Source organism: Microplitis demolitor, chromosome 6, assembly GCF_026212275.2.
Source record: "Microplitis demolitor isolate Queensland-Clemson2020A chromosome 6, iyMicDemo2.1a, whole genome shotgun sequence".
Classification (NCBI taxonomy): domain Eukaryota; kingdom Metazoa; phylum Arthropoda; class Insecta; order Hymenoptera; family Braconidae; genus Microplitis; species Microplitis demolitor.
In genome coordinates this window covers 2877656-2904877 of record NC_068550.1, presented here as the reverse complement: position 1 = coordinate 2904877, position 27222 = coordinate 2877656, and the positions used below count along the sequence as shown (strand labels likewise).

The window sequence follows — 27222 nt, the reverse complement described above, 5'->3', positions numbered from 1 at the left end:
ATATTTCTGTTAAAAAAAAATTTATTTTTAAATATTTTAAACTTTAACATAAAATATAATAATTTATATTTTATTCAAATGAAATGTTAATGTGGCAAGATAATATATATGTTATATAAAACTTCTTCATAACTTTGGCCCTTAATTTCTTTTGACTTCACGAAGTCCAGTTGGTGAAACGAAAAAAAGTAAAAAATTTTCGGCGGACCAGGTGTTGGAAGTTCTATTGGCTGAGTTTATTCTCAACACATATTCGCGGGAGCCAGGTTTATATTTAATTTATATATAGGAAGAATTGAAGACGAAGATAAAGTCAGACAAAGATGAAGTTGATGTTAAGTATATATATTAGCGTACATGTCGAGGGAACTTTTTTGACTACATAAGTCGAAAAAAGGACGCTAGTTTAAGTTTTAAAGGAGAAGTATAAAACAGCTGCAGTGTACGAGCTACACACACCATCAAATTTTGATATATATGTACTTATATTCGAACAGACGCACACTTTTGATTGTGGCACGAGCCCTTCGTGGCATGTGTTTTACTTCTTCCTGCCTTCAACTTCAACTTTAAGTTCTATACTAACTTCCAAGGTGCTTTTTATTGCCCGAGCTGATATTTTTTTTTTGCCTGATTCGCGAGTCTTGGAAGTGTTTCAAATAATCGATCTTTTTAATTAACTCAGTAAATTTTTAGTACGTACTTTAAAATAGTTTTTGGAGTAATTGGAAATTTATTTTGACATTAGTGAAAAAATTTAAAATTTAACGGCGGGAATTTCTGTTATATTTAAGAGAAATGAAAAAAATTGAGTTAATTTTTAAAAAATAAAGAGAAATATTTTTTTTAATTGGTATTTTATATCCAGTCTATTGAATTGTAAAAGAAAAATATTTATTTTATTACAAATTATTACAATTTATTAAAAAAAAAAAAAATGTAATGAAAAAATTTTTATTCAGTGCTGAAACTGAGGCTTTAAATTTTTTATCAATAACAGGCTACAATTTCCATTTATTCAGTTTAATTTCTTAGATTATAAATCCGCTTTTTAAATTTAAAATGGAAGCCTTTTCAATTTTTATGAAAGAAATAATTTTTTTAAATTTAAAATCGGTTTCATTTCAAATAATTTTTAAATTAAAATTACTTGGCGGGTTCTGACCAAAGTTCCTGTTAGATTAATTTTTATAACACACTTTTAAAAATTAATCTCATTATAAGACTCAATAAACCTCAAAATGTCTCTCCCTCTCAGAAACCAGGAGCTTGAAAAATTTTTTCAAATTCTCTAGACAAATTTTAGTTTTTAAAAAATCATAAATTTGTCAGCCAATTAGTGACTTTGAATATTAAATAACAAATTAATTAGTGAATATTTAACAAGAATAAAATCTCGAAACTTAATAATTATTTTAAAATTCTTGTTAATTATCGAAGCAAAATTTCCACCGGGTAATAAAAAAATGGAAAACTTAACAAGCATCAATAAAAAAAGTGCAGTATCTGGTGAATTGACTGGCGAAGCACCTTGCTTACATACAGGGTCATAAAACCCTGAGTATTACTGCTTACAAGCATAACACGTGCCCACAAGGTACACACACAGCAACACTCATTACGCACTCAACTCAGTATGTACATTCATTGATGTAATTACCCTCCGTATTCCTCGGCGTAGTTGATATGAGCCCTCGCGTGTATGTACCGTAAACCAAGATCACGATCATCGAATTTACGTGATCATCACCAGACATTCTGCTAAATAAATTATTCTCCAATGCAGCTGTCCAGCAGTTTTATTTTTTCTCTATATTATATCATTACTTACTTATATATATTTATTTTATTTTATTAAATGCTACGAAAATTATCCTATTGAATTGTAATGTGGGTTAAATAAATAATACTGAATGCGAGTACCATCCAGGAATCCAATGCAAGGCAAATGTGACTCGCATCTGTTGCGGTTTCTGTTACCAAAGAAAAATTAATGCAGCCCTACACTGTCTCTCCTTTCTCTCTCTCTTTCTCTGTCTCTTTTATTTTCAATACATTGATACGTATAACTAAGTACACATGCGAACAATTTAATGCCTTTAGCTCATGCTGGCAGAACCTCGCGGGCTAAACGCATCTGCTCCGATAAAGTGATTTCGCATTGTACTTTATTGTAAATAAATATAAAATCCCCTTTTTATCATCAATTGCCCGTACATTTATTCAGAAAATTTAATTATTTATTTTAACAGAAAAATATAATTTTATTTTTGCACTAAAAATTTTTTCAGGAGAAAAAAAAATTCTGGAACCAAGAAATTTTTTCTGCCGTAAAATAATTATTTTTTTTTTTTTTAAATAATATCGGACATATTTGTCGCGTTAATTCGTAGAATTTTGTCTGATATCGTCGTAACACAATATGAAACTGAACTTTGCATTCTAGTAGTCGTTTATCGCTTAAATACACCAGCGCTTTCTTCATCTAGACGCTGGGTAAGCAAAAAAATGAGGTCACTGCAACTTTTATTTTCTATTATTTTAAATCGTTAGCATCACGATATTATTAAACACCCACGTAAATAATCACTAAAAAAAAAAAAAAGAAGAAAAATTATTTTTTAAAAAAATGTATGAATAAATAAATAAAAAAAAAATTTTTTTAGTTGAAATAAATAATGTTGAAGAAAAAAATCTCTGGCAACCCCGACGGGTCGATGGTTATCGAGCTTCCTGTCTGGCTCTCGATAGTGAAGCCGCTGAAGAAGTGTACAAACGGAAGGAAAAGACGGCAGCAGCAGTAAAACGTATATATTAAAAAATAAAAATAAAATACTTATACATACATAAAAAAAAAAAAACCTAAAATAGAAGTTGTAATCAAGACACCGGGCCCTGTTGGGCTCCTTGGCCCGAGTTCTGGACACAAGACTCGGGTGTGCATCTGTCAGTGGTGTGCCTAAGGTTGACGGACTCTTAGCTGAAAGAGCGATGGCACGAGATCCCTGAAAATGAAAGCTGTGATATGGTGAAAAATAAACTGAATAATAACAATATGAAGAATAAGGATAAGGATGTATGGCAGTAAAAAAAAATAAAAAAAGATTGAATAAGAAAAGGAGGAGGAATGAGAAAGAAAGGAGTTATTAGGTGTGCAAGGACTTGAGAAGCGTGTGTGCTCAGTTGTAGGGGAGGTTGAGGGTGAAGACACGTGACCGGAAGGCGGGGGGCAGCGCACGCGCCGTCGTACTCCACCTGGCGCATCACCTGCTGCCCCCTGCTTAAGACCTTCCCTCTTTACTCCTCCCTCGGTCTTTCTCTTATTGCTTGTATACTTAATCCACAAGCCTATTGCCTTATGTACCTCTGGTTTCTGGTTATACACTACTTTATACTACACCTTTACTTATCCCTCTTTCTCTTTATCCTCATCATCATCATCATCATCTTCATCTTCGTCTTCGTCTTCGTCTTTCTTCTTCTTCAGCGCTCGGTTTTGCCCAACCTGGACTTGTAAAAAAAAACTAAATAACCATCACAATAAATCCATTTGTTGAATTTAACAACCGGTATGTAAAATAAATAATACCGTCATCCAAAACGCTGGCTGGCTCGTTTTTCGGACAGCAATTTATACAGAGTTCATTATCTTGTTGTATTCGTATCAGACATTGTGTGTGTCTTGTTTGAGCGTATTTGTGTCCGTAGACGGGATTTTAGCATCAGTGAGGGGAGATGAGGAACATAAAATAAAATAAGTAAAAAAAGATGTATAAAATGAGCACGCGACAGAAGAATCGAGAGGGAGTGACAGGCAGATGCGGGTTGCAGGTATAAACATGATGAATTTTCCAAATAGGTGGTCCAGGTGCTTACACACCGGTACAACCAAACCATTTTATACATTTATACACAACTCATCTCATTCCTATCCTCTTACCTATATTACAATACTTTATTTTTACTTAATATACACGTTTATTATACTTATACTTTACTTCCATCCGGTTGAATCATATCATATTTATTTATGGCGCGGATGAGCAAGTGGTGAAACACTTTTTTAATCCTATCATCGTATTTATTTTATCGTCATTCTCCCTCCCATTTTTTAAATTTTATTTTTAATTACAATAGATATGTACTTTTATCACAAATCGTCAATCTACTTAAACTATTAATTACTCTATAAATAAGTACTGACATACGTATAGATTAATTTAGAAATTACGATTACGATTACGATAAAATATATGACTCGTGTTATAAAAATATTATTTTATTTGTTTCAGGTAAGTCATAAGTAAACTGTAAATGTTTATTGTCCACTTGGGCTTGACGTGTTCTATAAAATAACGTCGGTATGATGTCCTGGCGTAAATGGAAGTAAGGGAAAGTACATAGAGCCGGTCAACAGAAGGACTAAGTACCCTGTACTACAGGTTAGACATCATCAGAGTACAGGTAATTCGAGGGTGCTCTTGATACGCAGGCAAACATTGCGTGCGTGCGTCAGTATGCGTAGGCGACTGCGTCATTCAAGAACCATCGACCCGTCACCACTACACATTTCCTCCCACCCTCGATTCCAATTTCATGTTACACACATCATCTCTCTATCTCACTCAGTCTTTTTCTCCTTCATTGCCACTGGTTCCTTTACCGCCACCATCACCATCACCATCTTGTCACCGGTCCTCCCGCGGCCCCTCGCCACCCATTCCACAGTACGTACAATCTTTCTTGCTCTCTTTTACTCCAATTTTTTTCCCCTTCACAATCTACAGCCATATGACACCCACGTCGCGTATTCGTCACGTGTGAATTAGGACAACTCACACACATTTAGCTCTCCCTCTATTTTTACTGGCCTTCTTGTTATTTTTGAGGTCATTTCTGACCCACTGACTGCTCTGTACTCAACCAGGTAATTTTTAAATCATACATAGACATTATAACACACATTCAATATCTAGGTTACTTATTCTTCAAATTTTTAAAAAATATTTCATTCATATTAATTTAATTAAATAAAAAAAAAAATATATATATATATATATGTATACATATATGGATATTTATATATATGTATGTTGAAAAAATCAGGAGGTCAACACGTGGTGCAAACATTGAATCAGTACACTATAGTATAACTCGCGGTTAGCTTGTGAATGAATTCGTTATCTACAAAATGGCCGCGACCTGAGCCGTGAACCGAATAGCTGCGCCGCGAGGTCAATCATCAACATCCACAAACTTTTTTACCATTCCTTACCATTTAATTCTCAGCCTTTTTATTTTTATTTTCTTACAACATTTCATTCACTTTTTAAATTTTATCTTCGCCAACTTTAAAATTTACCAAAGGTTATATTTAAATTAAACTTAAACATTAGTCTAAATTTGAATTATTATTTTTTCTATTTTAAAAAAAATACAATAAATTCATTTGGGGAATTCCGAAGATTAAAAAGAGAGCAATGATAGTTTTTTTTTATTTTTCTTTCTCATGCGCCGGAAAACACGAGAACGATAAGAGTTATTGAAGAACGCCTGCGTCATCAAATATATATATATATATATATATATATATATATATATATATGTATATATATATAACTTTCGCAATATAAAGTTTAAAAAATAATAACGATAGAATACAAAGTAGAAAAAGGATATTATACATCAAATTGAATGATTTTATTATTTTTCCTGTTAAGAAAAAAAAAAAAACGTGATAAATTTTTGATGAAAAATAACAAAATATATGATTCATGTGTGGGAATGACGAGTGATTTTCTGACGAATCCCTGAGACCTGATGACCTTATCCGAGCGTGCGTCAACGCGGAAGTGACTCTCAATCATAGAACTCAAAGAAAATCATTTAAATTATTATTGACATTAATCATAATGTTCATATATATGTACAATAGTACTCTGAAAATGTACGATACACTTGTTACAATGTAATTTGTGTAAAGTATCTAAATACTGGGGCAACTACTGTATCCTGCGACCTCTGACCTTATGGTATGCAGCCCGAGTTTAAGTCGGCGTAGACACAGTCGACGCCAACGCTTGCTAACGCGACGGAATTCAGATCGCAGGCTATTTAAATCGTACCGAGTACATACTAAGACCGAGTAAGTAACCAACCGAGCGTAAAAGCTAAAGCGAGAGAATAACAGAGAGCAAAGAACTAAACCGAATTAACAAACAGACATAAAAAATAACCGTTACGCCAAAAGGCTTAAACTTTATCCTTTAAATAAAAACTGCACTTGAAATAAATACTTGAATACGTCATCGCTCAACTCCACTATCTAATCGCGACTAAATAATTGGAAAAAACAATTATCCTCTGACGTATTACCTGCGTACTTGCATATCAGCCACAGTAATCATTTAAATAAAAATAAATGAGTTATCAAAGATGACATCAAATAGCAAACGACACCTGAGTAACAATCGCACACTGCAGTTATTATTTTTTACGTCACAATGACGTCAGCCATTATAATACATATCAAATTCTCATGTCCAATTTATTTTATCGATTATACCTTTTTTTTTTTAACATCTATTATTACACAGATTTGACATCCACGCCATGACCAATCCAACACCTTGCAATATTACATGCCTGGAAATAAATAAATTATTTATTTAACGCTTTCAGCAATTTACTATTTTTTTGAATTAAGATTCGCGTTCAGTGCGAATAATAAAAAAAAAATAACATCTTGAAGAATAAACCACAAAAAATAAACAGCCATAGGATAAAAGTAGCATTTGTGGTCACTGCTCCATTTTTGGACATTTAATACTTTATTTAAATTAATGATAAAGTAAAATATGAAATTTCCATCTTAACAGAGTGATAAAAGTTTTAATACATTTTCAAAATATTTATTACCTGTTACAGATTATTTTATTTAAATTCTTAGTGTTCAAAACTGGTCCTAAAGTTGTCAAAAACGATACCTCTACCTTACAATTTAATTATTGGACTCAGTTTTCACTCTATTTTCCATTTCCACAAATTTACATTTTGAATAAGTTAGAAACCCGCCAAAATAATTTAAAAATTCAATTTCTAGGACCGTTTTCTTTAAATGACATTGGAGTATGAAACTTCTAGTCTAGTTTCCTTCAGATTCGAATTGGGAATCCTGAGCTAATTATATATATTATCACAAGAGTCCCCAATATATTTTTATTAATATTATTATTTATAATAATAATAATAATAATATTTAAATTCCAGGAATCGCGATGACAACCGGACGTGACGACAGACGCACTTGGCCTCCACCATAACCTTTTAGCCTTTCTCTTTCTTTTCCATTCACTTCTCATAATACTCATAGTCGCGTACGATGTTTCTTCATCTCTCTTTTTCTTCTCTTCCTCTTCTGTCTTACTTACTCTCCCTATTTCTATACTACTAGTGTAGTATTACTTTTTTTTATTATTATTTTTTTTTTTTTTTTTTTTTTTTTTTTTTTTTTTTTTTTTTATATATAAATCCCCAACCAATCCAACATATATTTTAATACCCAGCATACATATATGCACATATATATGTATACATGATACATAATTTATATATATATAATTTAATTTAAATTACATCCGTATGGTGGCGCTTAAATCAAACTGTGGCGTCCCGGTAGTGCGTCTGGTAAGAAGGCGCGCGCAGTCCCACGCGGACCGCGCTCGTCGTTACTCGCGAAAGTACTTTTTTTTAACCCTATTATTGCAAAATTTATAAATTTAATATCAAATATACAACAATTAATAATAATAAAACAAAAATCTAACAATAAATGTGATTATTAAATTTAAATAAATAAAATAATGAGATTATTTAAACGTAAAATTAAAACTCATAAAATAAAAACTTAATATTTGAATTTAAATACGCATCGATAGCTGATCAACGTGCGAGGCGGGATTAAATAGGCTTTAGATGGAATAGCAGCCATTTTAGTGTTTCAAATTTTTTTTTTTTTATTTTTATAATTTAATTAAAATATTTGTTTACTTTGAATTTAATTTGAATTTAAATAATAATTTACAATGTGGACTGAGTGTAAAGTTTACACGGGGACAGAGTTTAAAAATAATATCGCTCATACGGAATGTACTGTAGTGAAGTGATTTTTTTTTTTTTTAAATGTATAAAAGTATATGGCGTTTTAAAAAGCTGGTTTGTTAAATATTTAACGAGAACGGCATAAAAACTGCTGCGCAGTTTCGGTGTTGCGTAGTTAGAAAAGAGAGTACGTGGTGTAGATGTCATGTGTGAGTGCGAGGTAAATTCTGATGGATTTCCCGCCTCTCTTTTATGCGCACACTCCTCTGAGGTGAAGATTTTTTAAAAACTGTCAACTTAAAATTTGAATTTTTTTTTATTTTCTTATTTGATTTTCAAATGTTTCAGATAAAAATAATGATGATTAATTTTGAAAAAAAGTTAATGCCAAGAGATTAAAGACGAGATCATTTTTAAAATAAAATTTAGTATCATACAGTGGCATGCATGCGTTTGTACGTTACGCGTTATCACAAAACGTGGGAAGTAAAAAAAAAAAATTGACGTATTGTGTCGTGACTTGCGACCGTGTTCCTCTTTGTGTGCTTCTACGACAACTTACTGATGTATGTACGTTAAAAGTTACGTAACGAGACTGTCGATAAGAAATTTCCGTCTTGCTCTTTGAAAAAATTCCTCATTATTCCCCACTACGGGGTAATGATACCAGTTTATTTTTAATTCACCACCAAGTACGTAAATTATCAAGTAAAAAAAAAAAAATCTTAAACTATTTTTATAATTACAATAATAATAATTACACACTTGGTAAGTGAAAGTGAGTGGACATTAAAGTCCACGTGATCGTGAGCGCATTAAAAAACTAAATATAAAATGAGATAATTAAAGAAATGATATAAAAAAACAGAGCTAAAATAAATAATGTCAATTGAAAAGGGATTAAAGTGGTTGTGGTAACGCTCGTAAAAATTGAGCACGTGAAGTCGCTTTAAAATTTACGATTCATACACCTGAATCACCAGAATTCCACGTGTCTTTTTTTTGTTCTTTTGCCACAAGATAAATATCTTGTACTAAAATTCAACGGATAAAACTATAGACATTTTAAATAACGTTTAAATAATCTCTTTTGTACACCGAATAGCAGCTTAATTGTGCTGATAAAATTATGTGATATCGTGATTGCCGAGAAAAAAAAAAAGAAGAATAAATTTTTATTTTTTACAAGACTTGAATGTTTTATCGTACGTTGAAACAGTTGACCATGTGTTTTTACGGCTTTCCCATGACGCCACGCCCGCGAGATTATCAAAATGGAGACTGGAAAGACGGGTTTTCGATTAACAAACTTTGAGCAACTGGTAAGAAATATATACATGTATCTAATATATATATTATTTATTTATTTTAATATTTGCCGATTACTTTTATTGTCGGAAGATTATTTAATAATGATAAGTATTAGATTTAAAAGATGGGTTAATTTTCAAGTCCATCGGCGACGTGGGATGTTAATTTGATTAACCGCCGGCGCCAAACTAGATAGTCACCAGTCCAATTTCGATAGCAGAACCAGCACCAGACTTAGGAAGTTGGTAGTTGGTATGCGTGTTGCGTTTACACTAGAGCACTGAGTACACATATCGATGATATTTATTTATGTGTTGTAAAGATATATACATTTATATATGTAGGTATATGTGAGTATAAATAGTATAGATAGATATGTATTGGCTGATACGCGATAGATGTATGCCGAGGAATGGTAATGTCATTACCGAACACATAAGCGGTAAATGCAAAAGGGTGAGCTGCTGCACGACAGACCCGCGAGAGGTTCGCTAGGATTCGAATAGGGGTGAAAATCAAGAGTATGCTATCGTCGACAGCACCACCCCCTTAGGCAACGCGATGGCTGTCGGAAGCTTTAATAGAGATTGATGATAAGCGCTATTGGAAAAATTTTATATTTTTTGCAAAATATTTTTTAGGATTTATGATTAATTATAATAATAGTTTTATTTTTATTATTTTTCGATCGCTTAGATTTTTTGTTGACGTTGATTAAAATATTGGGTTAATTAATAATTGGTAATGTGATTGAGAGTTAAATTGAAGAAAAAGATCTTGGAGTTGAGATGAGTTTGACATTAATTGAATTCTTGGATAAACTTTGGTAATCGACATTTAATTAAGAGAAGTTTTAAATTAAATTATAATTATATAAAGTTTCTGGTAGAAAAAGGGTTTCTTGTTTTAGTATTTTTTGTTTGCGCGGGAAAATTTTTGTTATTAATACTTGTTGCGAATTAAAGGGATTGTGACGACGAGTTAAAGCGCCCCCGCGGTGTCAACTGAACGTGACGACTGAGTAGCTGTATAGTACGTCAAGTGGCAGATTGTAAACATCCGGTCGTCGATGCAAATTTAAACGCAATCGTTGACCCTAAATTATTGTTTGGAAAAAATGTTGGATGTTTTTTGCACGAAACTACTGTTTGATTATTTACTTTTTTTTTTTTTTTTTTGTAAATTTTTTTGAAAAAGTAATTCGGAGAACTTTTTTACAAAATCCTTAGATATTTTTTTTAATGCGCGAATAATTGAAATTTCGCGATTTTTGAAAAAAAATTTTTTTTTTTTTTTCTTAAAAAACGTGAGAAATTATTTTTGAAAAATTTTTATTTAATTAGAAATGTTATCTAATTTTTTAAAATTTTAATTGCGACAATCTTGTGTTCAAAATTTGCAGAACCTTTTGATTAAATTTCTTATTTTTTTCTAAGCTCTGAAAAAATTTTTGAATTTCAGTATTTGTTAAAATTTCTTATCTTCACGATAAAAAAAAACTAAATTTTTCTAAAAAAAAAAATTTCTAATTGGTCATATTCGCTTTCCATTAAAAATAAAAAATCCCCAAAGTATCAATAGTATTTTTCAGTAGACAAAAATAACAATATTGAAACTAAAAAAATAATTTTTTAAATAAAGCGTATCAATGGCGGATCCTGTAGCAAGAAATACTATCTGCAGTACCGATCGTCTTTACAAGATTCACTTTCATTATATCTTTTCATCCCTCTAAATAACTTTCTATCCTTTTTCAAATCCAATTACCTTCTTATCTCTTATCGATAATCCTCAACTATTAAAATAAACCACCCCCTACTTTCAAAAAAAAATCAAACAAAATGGAAACCGAGGTCCATTTAACGTTTCCATACAATAAACTCCTTTTTTAAATTTTTTTAAAAGAACCAACTGATAGTAACTCAATAAAAACTCTTAAGCAAATAGCTTTGAGTTGAAATTAATTCCAAGCATAATCTTGACGTAGAAATGTCGTCAAGAGTCAATGAGTTCTGGTAAATCAACCCCTAACGAGGTTACCGAGCACTCGAGAGTCGAGTTGCGATATAAAGAGAGTAGTTAAAGGGGTAGTGTGAACTTTGCCTGAGGATATGTCGTCTGTCGCCTCACATATATCTACATATATATATATATATACATACATATACATATTGCATAGCATAGGTGCTCGCCCGTTCTATTCGTTTGTACCGATAGTAATGGCATTGCTATTTCTACTGGCAAAGTCTCCGATAGGGAGTCGAGTACCTCGAGGAGAGAGATTGATTTGGGCGTAAAATTGCCCGAGAAAATTAAATTTCATTTAGCCTCGAGGTAGGTGTGACCAAGGGGCCATTCACTCGGAAATTACGCAAATCTACGTCAAGTACAATCATTTTAATTAATTTAATTTTTTAATACTTTAGCAAACTGGCTTTTTATTGTCCCAATATATTTCTGCCCTTTTATTGACACTTTTATTAATTTATTTTATAAAATAATTAGACTTTTTGTTTCTGTTGAATAAAATTTAAAAGGAAACTCGGAGATTAAATATTGAATGAGGATTAAAGTAAAAAAATAAGTTTTTCCATTTGAATTTAAAACTTTTGAGTCCTGAGTTGAGGAATGCGACAACTCCTGTGGGACACTGGGTACTTTGAGGAAAAAAATAAAAGAATGGGAAAGAAAGAGAGGAATTGAGAATTGTGTCCAAGTTTACAAGGGTTCCTGGAAGGTCGTCTACCTTCTCCCCAAATCTTTTTGCTTTCATGTGTCCCGCTTGTCCTCCTCCTCCTCCTTGTCCTCCTTCTATTCCTTATACTCCTACTCCATTTTTTCACCGCTCTCGTTCTCATCCCTCGTCATTCGTCTTTATCTCTTCTTTTCCCAGGCGCCTCGGAAATTTTTCCCACCCTCGTCCGTCTTTAAATAACAATAATGTATATATCTATATATATATTTATATACATATATACATACATACATATCTATATCTATAAAATAAAATAAAGAAAAAAAGATAAATATAACGGAAGAGAAAAAAAATTTAAAACGTAGATTATTTTTGAGGGCCTACACTATCAGCAATCGTTATCTTTATCTCATTAAAGAAATTCAAACATAAAAAAAAATCTAAAATACCGGAAATTCTTTCGTAACATAATTATTTACTCATTAATTTTGTCCTCAATATAAAATTTAAAAAAAACATATTTTTTTTATTTTCCAGGTAAGTCGGGGCATTTTTTTAAGGATAATTAAATCGTCAGTTTGGGTGAGTCAAAAAAAAAAATAAAGATTATAAGTAACGAAATTTAAAAAATGTTTAAATCGAAATAAAATTGTATGCGGTGAGATAAGACTTTAAATGGATAGGATGGAAAAGGGTCGTCTCGGATGCTCGTGTGATCGAGGGAGGTCGTAAGAGAGAAGAGACATCTCCTGGATATCGGGATATAGAGGATAGAGTAAAGCCGAGACGTGAAGCGAGTGTGTGTCGACTCGAGAGTATGCGGGAAACATTTTCCTCGGTTCCCACGCCAAGTACCAGAGGATAGGAGTACTCCTATACTACTCGTTGCCAGCAACTCCACCACCAGCAGCACCAGACTACACTACACTCCCAGTCCCTTCTTAAACCACACATACAACTTTTCTCTTCTTTTATCTCTGCTCAAGAGAAAGAAGATACTATACTTGTCGCTCCACCCTCCATTGCTACACCGCGGGTGCTTCTTCATCCTCTTCCTCTTCATCTGTTTCTGCTTCTTCTTTTTCAACGAAGCGTCTTCTTCTCGGCGCCCTTCAATTCCCACCACTACCATCATCTCCACACAACATTCTTCAGTTTAAACTTGGAGTAGTAGGAGATGGAAAGTCTGTGGACCGCCCGAAATTCTGCCTCGCGGTATCAGTGGGAGTACCAATCAGACCAATACCTTTTATTTTTTTATTTATTCCTAGACGCCATTACACACTTGGTCTTGATTGCATTGCAATGTCAATAATAATAATAATAATAATAATAATAATAATAATAATAATAATAATAATAATAATAATAATGATGTAGTGAATGGTTGCTGTGAATCCGCGTAAACACAAAAGCCATCAGGGTCGATCTAGAAAAAGTCTTTAGCTATGGGGTATGCCAATGAAGAGAGCAAGACATTGACAACGACATTTCCTCACGTTTCTCTATGCCGTTTCCAGGTAATCCGTTCAGCAGGTAGAGGCTAGACCATACGAAACTCACTCACTCACTCGCTTACTACTGTGTGTTGGATTAAAGTATAGTGTGGTAGTTTAAACGGCTGGATAAAAAAATAAAATAAAACAGTATGACCTCCGAGTGTTGTTGTTCCTTGTGGGAATTTAGCTGATGGAATTTCGAGGAATCCCAGAGGCTAAGACAACACACAAGAAGCTGAATAAGAAGTACGAGAAGGAGAAGCAAAATGACCGGGTAAAAAAGTAAAGAAAGAAAATAAATTAAATAAATAAAAAAAAAAAAGTGGTACTTGTCGCTTCTCGTTTGGTTACTCCTGGTGCTCCTGCTGCATAGCCGATCCTCGAGAACAAGAAGAGGCTGGGGCAGAGGCAGAAGCATCAGAGAGTACCTCAACGAAGAACAACAGCAGCAACGAAAAGGGCATCAGCAGCCGGCACACCTTGGTTGGTCATTGGCTCTTGTTGATTCCTCTGTCCTCTCTTCCACTTGTTTCACTCTTTACTTCTCTGGGGCCGGTCGATCGCTCGCGCTCTTGGTGTTCCACATAAATACACAAATACGCGCGTATATACCACCGGGGCCACGGCCGCATTCCACGGCCCCCGCTCAACTCACTCGTCTCTCCGATGTTCCCCTGGTCCGTCTGTCTCCCACTCTTTCTCTCAACCTCTTGCTCCTCGTAGTCCTCTTTTATTATATCGTAAGTCCGGACCCATCTCATTCCTTTCGGGGCAAGAGGGGCCTTATCCCGAGGGCGCCACTGTTGTGCTTCTTATTCTTCCTCTTGTTTTCTCCCACCATATATATCTATACATACATATATACATACTCACTGTAAAACTACTCAGCATCATCTCACACGATGGAGAAACCAGAGGCGACGCCTTCACCTCCACAGAAATATTTTGTTTACCTCTACTCGGCTCTCGGGTTCTTCTTTGAATCCGGCGGCGGCACTCGGCCTCGCATCTCCGCAGGGCGTCTTTCTCAATCCTCCGACTCTCTCCTTCATATATATACATATATACATAATATCTACCTCACATTATAGAGTATCTTTGTTCTCCATTCCCTCAGCTCAACGAAACTCCACTCCATCCTTGTCAAATTCTAAGTCAAGTCTCCTTAGTTTCACTCGCCCCCGATGGATTCTCTCCTTATTCAACTCGCGGTCTCACTATCGACAGTACTCTTATCCTTGTTGTTTTATAAAACAGAGAAAGAACAGAGTTGTGCCCCCCCCTTCCCCCACGCAGACTACTTATACATTCATATACCTTACAAACAGACTAAGAGACCTACAACGACGACCTCAACGTCTTTTACTCGTCGCCTCCGGGTGTCACATATTGCGATAACACGCCGCTACCGCCGCCCCATTGTTTTCACATGCCATTCAAATTTGAATTGTATCAATATTTATTTATGTTATCGTACTATATATAAACTTTGTTATTAATGTTACAATATATAATAACATTACATATATATTTATGGAGGTTAAATGAGGGATTTTTATATATCATATATATAAAAAAATTTAGGAATGTGGGCTACTTTAATTTGAGAATGAGAAAGGAAATGCATCGGACACAGGGGTCTTATTCCCAGCATCTTGCACTCAGCAGCACACATATATATATATATTTTAAAATATATAAAGGACAAGAGAGTAAGAGAGATAGGCTAAGATATATAGCAGGCAGCAACAAATGAGGTCCTTCCGAGAATCAGGCCACCGACACAGTCTATATATGCTGGTTATATTGAGTTCTCTAAAGGGGGTGAGAACCTCCCTTTTCCTTTATTTTTTTTCCCCTATTATTATACTATACAAACTTTAAGAACTTTTAACGAAAAATATTTTTTAAAATTCCCACACGCCGGCATAATCAATCATCAAATAAATGTAAGATCTCGTTCTTGAAAATTTTTTTTTTCGGGAAAAGGAAAAAAATTATTTCCCATAAATATGTGGGAAGAAAAGATTTGAGGAAATTTTTTAGAGGCTCTGTGTATTGGGTAGTCGGTAAAAATAGGACACGTGGGGGTGGGAATAGGGAAATTTTTCTGGGAATTGGTGTGATGGTTTGAGAAAAAAAAATAAAGTTAAAATGTGACCCTAGGATATGATCTGAGGACTTGAGATTGTTGTTGGCGCCATAGCGGTATTTTCAGTGAATGACTGGTGGTGTAGAGTCCACGAGCCCAATTGGATTGAGAAAGCAGATAGGCTGCGTTAGGGGGAACCGCGTCAAGGATCAACCGCCTCAGGATCTTATTCTTTTTTCTTATTTCTTTTTTCATTATTTTTGTTCGTGCTTGAGCCTAATTGGGCCAGGAATTTCGATCGGCCGAGCCAACCCGGCCCAGTCTGCTCCGTCTTTCTTTCACTCATTTTATTTATCGTCCTGGTACTTTTTTCTCGCCTAGTGTCTCCACGAAACGCCTTGCCCACTAAATCTAGATCGATTTGTTTCGATTCCTCGAACTATGCCCTCTTAAAAATTTTTCCCGCGAAATTTAATTTTCTCAAAGACTTTGTCTTCTTTTTTTGCTTATTTAAATAATGAGTAAATATTAAGTACTTTGTTGTCGTCTTAAAAAGACGTGTCTCTCTTATTTTAGTAATAAAATTTGCTAGTGTTTTTATATTAAAATTACGTGAAGGAGTTTAAGCGCCGGCAAAAGCATAGAGGATGTAGGAGGAAGAGGAGGAAGAGGAACAAGAAGAGGATAAAAGAATAAGAGAAGTGAAGAGGACAAAGAGAAGTGAGCTCGTCGATTCCAGGAATCTTGGGGTAGGTCCTTTGAGAGGATAAAAAATACGGCTATAAAGAGCTCCGGCTGTGCTGAGAAAAAATATTAAATAAATAACCGTATGAATAAAAAAAAAAAAATAAGAGTTTATATAAAGAATAAAATAGTTTTTCACATTTAAGAAGGATATTAAAATTATGTGTATACATATATACAAAATAAAAAAATAAAAAAGGTTACAACTTAAAATTCCGTCGGAATTTATTGTCGATTAGTATGTTACGTGTGTGCTTTTAACCATTGAATCAATCCCCATCGGCTTCACATCGGCGACTCAAGGAGTTTGACTTTGAGATTTCTCGGAAATTTATATGGTTGAGAAAGTTGGATAAAGTCAAGCAACCAACCAAGTCAACGGTGTGCTGTGTGCTCCTGGTACACGTATAGTATGTAGTTCTCTTTCTGTTTTATGTTTTTTTAATTTTTTTTGGAGGGAGGAAAGGCGCGAAGAAAGGGGACAGGTGAGATACGAGAGCGGATACGTCGCGATAAAACCGTGAGAAGAAATAAAAAAAACTTAAATGTTATATTAATATCGGTATTTATTTATTTAAATGTATATATATATATATATGACTTTAAGTGTTTCATTATATATATACTGGAGATAAATTTTGTTCGACTAAACTTATTCCTAGAAGGACACATTCTGATAAATTTAAAAAGTGTCCTGGACCTTCGTCAACTAAAGTCAAGGAACCTGTCTCAGAGGGTTGATTTTTGAACCTCCCGACAAAATTTCTCAGAACCGCATTCCATAAAAAAAAAAAAAAAAAAAAGGAGAAGAAATACAAAAAAAAAAAAAAAATGTGTACACAAACGTTAAACTACAAACTGGTCGTGTTGAAAACAAGCAATTGGGCTCTTTAAGATAAAATATATAGAAACTCATTCTCCTCGAGGGATCTCTCACCTCCTGTAGCAGGCGAGACGAAAAAGGACCGGGTATTAAGTAGATGGAAGCAAGAGGAAGACGGTGAACAAGGGGAGAGACGAGAAGAGAAGAAGGTAAAAGGGAAGAAAAATAATAAAAATAAGAAGACAAGTTGAGGCGAAACAGCAGGACCTGGTGAGGCAAAGAGAGAAAGAATAAGAAAGAGGTGGTTAGCGATTGGTAGGTGGAGATAAAAGGGATACTAGCGTCGGCGGCTTGACCAAAGAGTAGGCTATAAGGCTCCAGTGAAAAATAACTTTTTAAAAAAATATGCACCGCCATGAGAACGAGGTGAAGAAAAATACCGTACTGATCATTGTTATCGTGAGAATAACCACACATATACATATATTTATATATTTATTTATTGTAATTATTAATATTATTTTTAGTAAGAAGAAGGAAAAAAAAATGAAGAAGAAAAAATTAAAAGCTAAGATATTGAGAAATGACAAGCGACTAATGAATACCTCAGGCAAAGACTGTAAAGTGAGAGACTAGAGGCGAGAGTGGGCACGCGGCCCTGCGGGCAAGGCAGTCGAGTTTCTCAGTATCTTCTCGTCATCGTGTCTCGCCTTCTCATCTCGAGTCATCTCATCTCATCTTATTCCGAGTAGGTACACTCGCGACTACTTGTCCTGTCCACACGACCCGGTCTCATGATGCTGATGTTGATGATGATGATGATGATGATGCTGCTGCTGCTGGGGTAATGGCAAAGTAAAGCCTGAGAGAGTTTGCAGTAGCATTTTATATCCGCTGACCAGTTTCGCCAGACACTTGGACGCGCAATAACAACAACAACAACATAAACAACATAACGAGCAAAGAGTCGCGACAAACTCGTCGATTGGCCGACACCTCGCGGGCTCGCTTGGCGACCCACAGTCTAGCGAGCGAAAACACGAATTTCTTCTTTACTTGGCATCATCATTTTAATTAGCATATTTCGTGATTAAATGTATGTATACATATTTATGCGTGTGGATGAATTAAAATCATTCAAACAGATGCTTGTACAAGGTAGTCCCGGATGCCTGAGAATTTGTTGATTGTGCTTGGGATAATGCCGAGAGATGGACCGAGAGAGCTTGAGCGTCTTCAGGAAGGAGGGCAGAGGGGGAGGACTCGGACATTCCAGTGGACCCCAGGTAGCATCAGTGGAATGCAGATAGGATGAATGAGGTGGTCCATGGACTTTCGTCCACCACAGAGCTCTTGCTCGCTCACTCACTCACTCACTTACTTGGTTGGTTGGTTCTTAAACTTGGATGGCATTTAGCTCGTTACCAGCTCCCTACTGTTGATGCCTGGGTTCGCTCGCTCTCCAAAAGATCAAGTGGAGAGTAGAGAACCATGGAGATGATGAAGAGCACTCAAGATACTGCACCTTGCATTCCAGCTCGCCGCCATAATTAACTGATGCCTCATTTTATTATTTTTACTCTGCCCTGATCACCTACAGCAGCATCACTCTTTTATCAAATTTTATTACTAATAATAATATTATACATATTTAACATTTTTTTTCTCATTTTAAATTGATAATTTACCTCAATAAATTATCTATACATAATATTTAAAATTATTCTCTAATGATTTAATAATTTTTTTTAAGTGATTTTTTATCAGTAAATTATATAAATAAATATTTCAAAGGCCTGTAAGGGAGTTGTGAATAAAATTGTCGCCACGTCATATATATACATATATATTCTTTTGAGTACGGGTAGATATGAATGAGTGGGGCTATCACGTCGTGCACTGGGTCACCGACTGATATCTATCCCTCTGATGGTGTACAGAATGAAAGAGCGCAGAGATATACATACATATGTATAAAATAAAAGGCACAGTCAGAGTGTGTAGAGTTGGAAACAAGAATGAAAGAATGGGCTCAGCGTGTTCGGTACATACACGAAACGAAACCACCGATAACCGATGAATCTACTCTGTACACAAACGCTTCCGTTTGTTATCGCCAGTTGAGTACAGTAACAACCCATCACGTTTTGTGCTGCTGGTACCAGCTGAAGAGGTGGAGGCACAAACAGAGATAGAGATGGAGATGGAGGGATTTTCATTCACAAACTACTGCCCGTGTAATGAAATTTAACATTAAAAAATACAAATACTAGAGTCGCTGGGCCGAGTTTAATTAGGGAGAGACCGTCAACTGGAAAATGTTATTTCATTTTATTTTTTAGTGTCAACAAGAATAATTATTTGCTCAAGACAAGAATTCTTGGGGAGTATTGACCCCGATATCTCTCGCGTCACGCGTCGAATTTCGTGGGACGGGGACGGGTTAGTAGAAGCGACCAACTTGGTTGTTATAACTGTGAGCTGGTGAGCAGCAGCTCTCATTGAATTAGGTTGGAATGCACGAAGGTGGCATGTCGTCTATGGCAGCTATGAAAGAATCAACAGCACACATTATCATCTTCCTCTTTCTATCCCATGCTTGGATATATATATATATATATATACTTATATACATTCTATACTATACACTATAGACTGTACGATCTAAGAATGAATAGAATAGTCTACTATCCGATCCAAAGAATCCCATTCATACGTTACACCAAAATAATCCGATTAAAAAAAACCAGGTAACCTTATTAAATAAAAAAAGAACAAACAGTTTGTACAGTATGTACAGTAGTTTAATTTGAATTAATGGAAAATGTTTAAAAAAAAAAAATTCTAGGTTCAGATTTTGGTGTTGGTTGGTGCGACACTTAAATTAAGTCTCGCGTTATTAAAATAACGAAAAAAAGAGTTAAGGGCTCATGAAAAAGTGATGGACGTGATCCCCGCGGCACTTGCCGAGTGTTAGATAGACCCGCGAATGAAAGTTAAGTAAAGATCGAAAGAGCCGCGCGATTGCGTTCGTCTTCTGGGGCGTAATTCTGTAAGGCCGTCATTCTTTGCAAGAGACTAAGACCAAGATGTTGAGGAAGAAGAAGAAGAATGGAAGAGAAGAAAGGGAGCCAAGGGTTTCTATACTATAGGAATTATGTAGTGTGATGGGAAAGGAAGGGAAGCAATTATTGAGATGATGGATGGCCCAAAGGCACTGGTTCTGCACTCATTTCTAACCAAAGACGTTCACCACATTCTCATCCTCATATAAAATTTTTCTTGCCTTATTTTATAAAATAAGAAAAAGAAAAATAAAAAAATTGAAAATTACGTAAACTGCTGGAGAAAAAAAAGGGAAATAGTTATAATAAAATTTATAAAAATTGGCGAATGTATTAAAGGAACAAAAAGAGGATAAAGAGGAGCAAGATTATTGGGATGAAGTATGTGCAGTAGATGATGAAGAGTAAAGAGAATGGAAGTGGAAGAGAGGCGTAGACTGGCGAACGTATGAAAACAAATTACGAGGCGGCGTCTGTTTGTTGTGTCCCAAAAGAGTGGGCCTTATATTCTCTCCCTGTTATTCCTTCGTTATCTTGTTCTTATTCTTATTCTCGGTTTTCTTCTTGTTCTTAATCTTATTCTCATTCTTCCTCCCATCTTCCTCTTCCTCTTGTTCTTTCATTCTCGTTTCTTACATTATTTTTATTATTTATGTTTTTTATCTCCTTCCCCCATACTAGCTGATATTATCCCATCTTTCTTACACTATACTCTCTCATCGGCTTACATTAGAGTCGCGGTGCATACAACACGCAACAGAGCTACTCGCATTCCATCCCCACTCTTTTACATCGTCATCATCCTCACCATCATGCAATCCCTACAATCTCCGACAAAATCCATCGTAAACGAAATACATATATATAATAAGGAAAAACCCAAGGAAAAAAAATGCTCAGTAAGAAAAAAAAAAATATTCAAACGATATTTTTTTTTTTCTACATGTACAGTAATATGTATATTGAAATATTTACCCGTGGAATGCTAACGGAAAAAAAAATAGGCTAGATGATAAGTTAACAGTGAAAAATATGCATTGATACAAAGAATTAAAAGTCAGTTTACTTAATACTCATTTAAAATTCATAATAAATATTTGAGTGTTCACATATTTTAAATATTTTATTTATTATTTAGATGCACACAACTTTAAATTTATATATACATATCTATTAATTACATACGACATTCCTTTATAATCTAACAATCTCGTAAATGAAACTGTTGTATACATATTAAATATATATATATATAAATATAAATGTGTGTGTTTGTATAAATATTAAATAAATATATTAAATATTTCTCAATGACGGAGAATCGTTGGGCAATTGCTTGCAGGGATTAGAATGTTAGATTGCGAAAGTAATCACTTATACCGAGGGACATTAGCTCGATGATTGAAAGGACAATTTTTTAATACCATTATTATTATTATTATTATAATTTCAAAATTATTGACTCCAATTAATAGCGGCATTAGTTTATTCCAAGAATTATAAACAACATCTCAAGTTAAATTGAGTAAAAAAATAGGATAGAATTTTTTTAATATCCGTCAGAATAGTATGGGTATATTGTTGTAATGTAGTGTAAGGCAGTAGGCGTTGGTAATATAATGCATCTTAAACGGCGGCGCCTCAAAAAGATCGACGGCTATAGAAACTTTAGACCTAGTCTGTAGTTTTGTTGCTTAGCTACAAGTCCCTCGAATTCTTTAACTACGCTATAAATTCGATTGTTGAATGGAGCTAAGAATCAGGTCAAAGTATTTATACTAATGTAATGGACGTATATATATATATATATATGTATATAAAAAGAAGACTTTTGTTAGAATAACTCATGCATTTATTTATCTTATGCAAACTCGGCAAATGGGAAAGTGTCGGCGCCAAGTTCTTTTACAGACATACAACTACATATATGTGTATATATATAAATATAAATATATGTGTATAATGAGACAGATCAAATGTCCGTCGTACGGTTTAGTTAATTATCGCGTGCGACCATGAAAGGAGCTCTCACCGATCTCTCCTCGTTCCACGTACTCATCAGCATGTAAAGTCGTAATTCTCCTCGAGGAATGACAATGAAACCCGAGGTTATATGCGTTTGTATCGGTATCGTCTTGGTAGTTGTTGTTGTTGTTATTGTTTATAGTTGGAGAGGTAGTTGTAGTTGTTGAAGCGAATAGAGACTCTGGTGGATAATGAAAGAAAGAAAGAAATGAAATAAAGAAAAAAGTATCGAGGTAGGGTCGAACATACGAAGACGTGCGTCTCCTTTCTAGAACATTCCTCGAGTCTGGTCTATCGACCTCGAGCCAAAAATTCAATCGGCTTTGGCCCTGGCCGGGAGCCAAATTCCTGTCGGTCTAGCTCTTCACCGTCTTCCCCTTCCTTCTGGACGTTACTTAAACTGCCTTTCCTAGAAGAAACTCATATCATTTAATTATACTCGGTATCAGTACCTTAAATATTTATTAATTGTTGCGATAGTATGCAACAGCTCCATGTGCTATTGCTGGAAAAATTTGTTTCATCAATAGATCCAGTAGTTTTTTTTTTTTTTTTAATTATATTAGAGTGTTATATTATATATTTACGGAAGAAAGTTGTGAAGATGAGGAAGAAAATAAAGAAAGAGAACGTGAGAGAAGGAAGAGTAGAAAAGCCCACACGAGTCTGGCCGGATACTCACACTTCCGGTCCCACACATGGCCGTACCAGTTCCTCTCGCTCCCTCTTCTCTGCCCACCATGTGACATTTATGTTACACACTCTCATCTACTTCTCAACCTCACATACACTCACACATTTACTGTCGTTTGCCTTCACTCACTATACCCATGATGTCATCAACCACAGACTTTACTCAATACTCATTTTAAAAATCCCGTACTCGAGTTTAATTGTATTTTTTTTTTTTTTTTTTTTTTTTTTTTTTTTTTTTTTTTTTTTTTTAAATTAATGAATGAAGTAAGAATAAGCAAAGAAAAAAATTTTGCTGACGGTAATAATCCAAGTACATAAAAAATTAAGTAGGCGTATTATTAAGTATGTAACAAGTTTACTCAAGCGACTTAAAACTTTAGCATCTGAATAATATGATAGTGGTATGTAGTATAGTACATACTGGTGAAAAGAAATAAAGGAAAAGGTTTAGCCGCGCGCATATACCAAGCGTGTCCGGTGCTTTATGAATGCGAGCCAACCGTACCCGTTGTATCTTTTTCTCTATCTCTTTTTCTTCCTCACTATTACATACATCCATACATACATACATATATACATACTTATAATAAAAAGTAACATTGGTTCTTTGTCGCATTTGTGATACAGTTTTGTACTACTGCGGGCCCGCGGCCGCGGGAAATCGTATCTCACGGCGTACAAGTCACCCACGCGTGTTCTCCGGTACTCAAAGTTAATTGCCGGTTGTAATTAAACGCGTTTTATTTAAGATGCAGTACTTAATAGACCGAAACTTCTAATAAAAAAACAAAAAAAAAAAAAAAACAATTATAATAATTATAATATTCTAAACAATTAGGTAAATTAAATTAACATTTAAATATGCAGAGCAGTAATAAAATAATAAGTAATTATGCATTAAATTACCATACGTGGCAATAGTTGCACGTGCGAGCGCGATGACACCCGCACATACACTGTTGAAATCCTTCCTCCTCAGCTCCTCTTTTACCTCTTTCACTACCATCTCCTTGTTGTGTGAGTACATACTAGTTGCCCATGACGGCTAATGCACCCACACCCTCTCTCCCGCTAAAATTTAACAACGCATGCGCTAACACCACACACTCGTGCAATAATAATTGCTCTCATTGACATTTTTCTACGGTTCATTCACCGGCATTCACCACCACAATATCCCTCCTACATTTTTCTTTTTTTTTTTTTTTTTTTTATTTTATTTCTGTTACATTCTCTTATTTGTACTTCCATTCAATTCAATTGATTTCTCTATCTTCATTTAATAAAATATAACGCGATGTTAATGAATGAATATGTATAACACGACGTAAAAAAATAATGAACAAAAGCAAAGTACTCATTACAATGATGGATTATTACAGAAATTTTAATATCCCAAGTAAATGACTTGATTTTTTTTCTACACGCAGTCACCCGGTCGATAATTACGCTCACGCAATTTCGCTCATTGACATTTTTATTATTACTATTATTATTTTTTTCATACTTAGAAGTATAGTACACAAAGTAGTATAGTTAATAGTAGTATTGCGTGTGTGTAATGCGTTGAACGTAAAACACGGCGGTCCATTCACGAGACCACGCCTGAGCCTTAACAGTAACGCGCCCGCGCTCTACATCATTCTGTCTCTGTCTCTCCCTCTCTTTGTCTTTCTCCTTTCTCAGTTGCACATATTAATATTTGTGCATAGCATTCGGTGGTACAGTTGTACTGAGTCGAGTGTGTACACTACAGAAAATACTCGTCAGAGTGTAAGCGAATGAAGAAAAAGATAGGTAGATTTAAAAGAAGGGTTAAAATTGTACTTGTCCTCAGTGCTCGTCTCTCGACAACATTGCCGATTATTATTATTATTATTATGATGATGATGATGATGACTACGACAACGACCGCGAGTGTATGAGGGGACAGAAACGAGAAATAAAGACAAGGAATAAACAAGTGATTGTGAATGAGAGAAAGAGTGAGTGAGTGAGAGGAGAAATTTCCTGTTGTGAAGATCTTCAGATGCATCTGCTGCTTATACTCATCTTCATCGTCATCCTCATACTCATACTCATCCTTATCCTCATCCGGACTTGCATACACTCAACAAAACTTGGCAGTTTTACAGCTTTGTCGACTGTGCGTTAGAGAGACGGTATCGCAAGTTGCTGCTGATGTTTCTGCTGGTTATGCTCCTGCATTGTCAGTATGCAGCAGCTCTAAAACCCGTTACCCAGGACTTGGACAACGTGTAAATAACAATTACAAGTTAAGTCACAGTCTCCCCTTCTCTTATTCTCTTTGCTCGTCTATTCTATTATAGTTGGTCCGAGTTACAGCAGCAGTAACTACCACTACACCCAGTCCATCGAGACGAAGACTAGTTGCAAATGTTTAGTCTGGCATCAGGTGAAATGTCTGGGAATATTCGCTAATGGATTAATCGATAACACACAAAAGAGTATCAAAAAAAATTTACTTTCCATTCTCATGATAATTTTTTTTCATCCATCCGTCCGTCTATCGTCCGCTGAATATCTAACGAATAAATAATATAATAGTAGTTGATACATTTATACATACACATACATATATATTATATATACATACCAATTGTTGATTTTACTTTCGTACGAACTTGACACGGCCCTGGAGAGTTGTCTCATTTGCTCTTGTCTCGGCCACTGCTATACGCCACTGACCTTAATAATGTTTTGCGAGTTATTCCCAGACTCTATACTACACCATGCTCTTTATATATATATATATATCCATATATATATATATATATTTATTTTGAATTGAACATACTACTTGGATTTGACGACATTATTTCTTATATTGCATCACTAAAAGTAATTCAAATTCCATGAATATATACAGAAAGAAAATGATTGCTCGCCTTGAAAAATCCTCAAGTTAGCAATAAGTGTAGTAGACATCAGACAAATTCAAAATTATAAATAAATGAAGTAAATAATTAATAAAATAAAATTTTTTAAAAATGCACATGTAGAAAATCAAAAAAACTATAAGTGTAATTTTTTAAATTTATTTTTTCTAAAAATATTCAAAAATTATTAGCCGCCAGCTAACTTAAAGGACGAGTGTGAAACTAGCAGACATCATTATACTGAAGTTAGCCGACGTACAATAATTTTTGGCTTTTTTTTAAACAATAAATTATAAAAAAAAAATATTTGAAAAAATTGCACTTATAGTTTTTAAAGTTTTCTACATGTGTATATTTTTATTATTTGAAAAATTAAATTGCTGAAAAAATATCCGAAAATTTTTAATTGTCTGCTAATTTCAAGATCATCAGACATCAGACAAATTTAAAATAATAAATAAATACCATAAATGATTTAAAAAAAATGCATTTATTAATTTCAAATTTTTTTTTTTTTAATTATTTACGCTATTTATTTATAATTTTAAATTTGTCTGCTACATTCAAACTCAAACCTGTCAATTTTTTCTCGACAAGAAAATTGTAGTTCTCAATTTACGTAAACAATTTATGGGGGTAAATAAAAATTTTCTTTAAGTAAAAATTTTCTGTATATATATACCTATATAATATATATATAATACTCACAAAGAAACGTCATGGATATAAATAAATTCCATTGCATTCTTAACCTCATACGGTTTTAGTTTGAAACATCAACACTTATGATAATCGTAAAGTATGTATGATTATGATGATTATAATGGTGATGGTGGTGGTGATGGTGATTGTGATGATGGAAGGAGATGCAGGTCTGTTTGGCGGCGAGCGTCGGTTTGTTTCTGAGAAGTAACGGGTCTGTTTTATCCCCCGTGAGTGTTAGTTGTCTTGGTTATCATTATTATTATTATTATCATCATTATTATTATGAATATTGTTGCGCATGCGCATCGTTAATTTGTGCGTCGGTAATGCGCAGTTGTATGCGGCAACGGGGCACGCGTACTTGCGTGGCCGGTAGTGCTCGTATGAACGCAGTGGCGGGACTGTCGTTCTCAGTTTACCCCCGACCTCCGTCGCGAGTGGATCGTTGTCATCCTCATTGTCAACCGCTCACCAGTAAAATGTTATTTCGTGACACTAATTGTCCGGGTGTGTCTAGTGCACGTGACATTTTTTATTTTTTTAAATTTACACACTCAACAATGAAAT

At 34.4% G+C, this 27222-nt stretch overlaps 1 protein-coding gene across 5 annotated transcripts in view; it reads left to right on the top strand.

The window, feature by feature from the left end:
- The window catches only part of LOC103577340 (serine/threonine-protein phosphatase 4 regulatory subunit 1), a 67033-nt gene that overhangs the window by 21998 nt on the left and 17813 nt on the right, over positions 1 to 27222 (top strand). Inside the window, exon 1 of one of the 5 annotated variants that reach the window (XM_008557940.3) lies at positions 7726 to 9422. The exons of the other annotated variants lie outside the window; for them this stretch is intronic. The gene's annotated coding sequence lies outside the window, so the exon portion shown is untranslated. Of the gene's footprint in view, positions 1 to 7725; positions 9423 to 27222 lie in introns of those variants that run through there. 5 annotated transcript variants of the gene reach the window in all.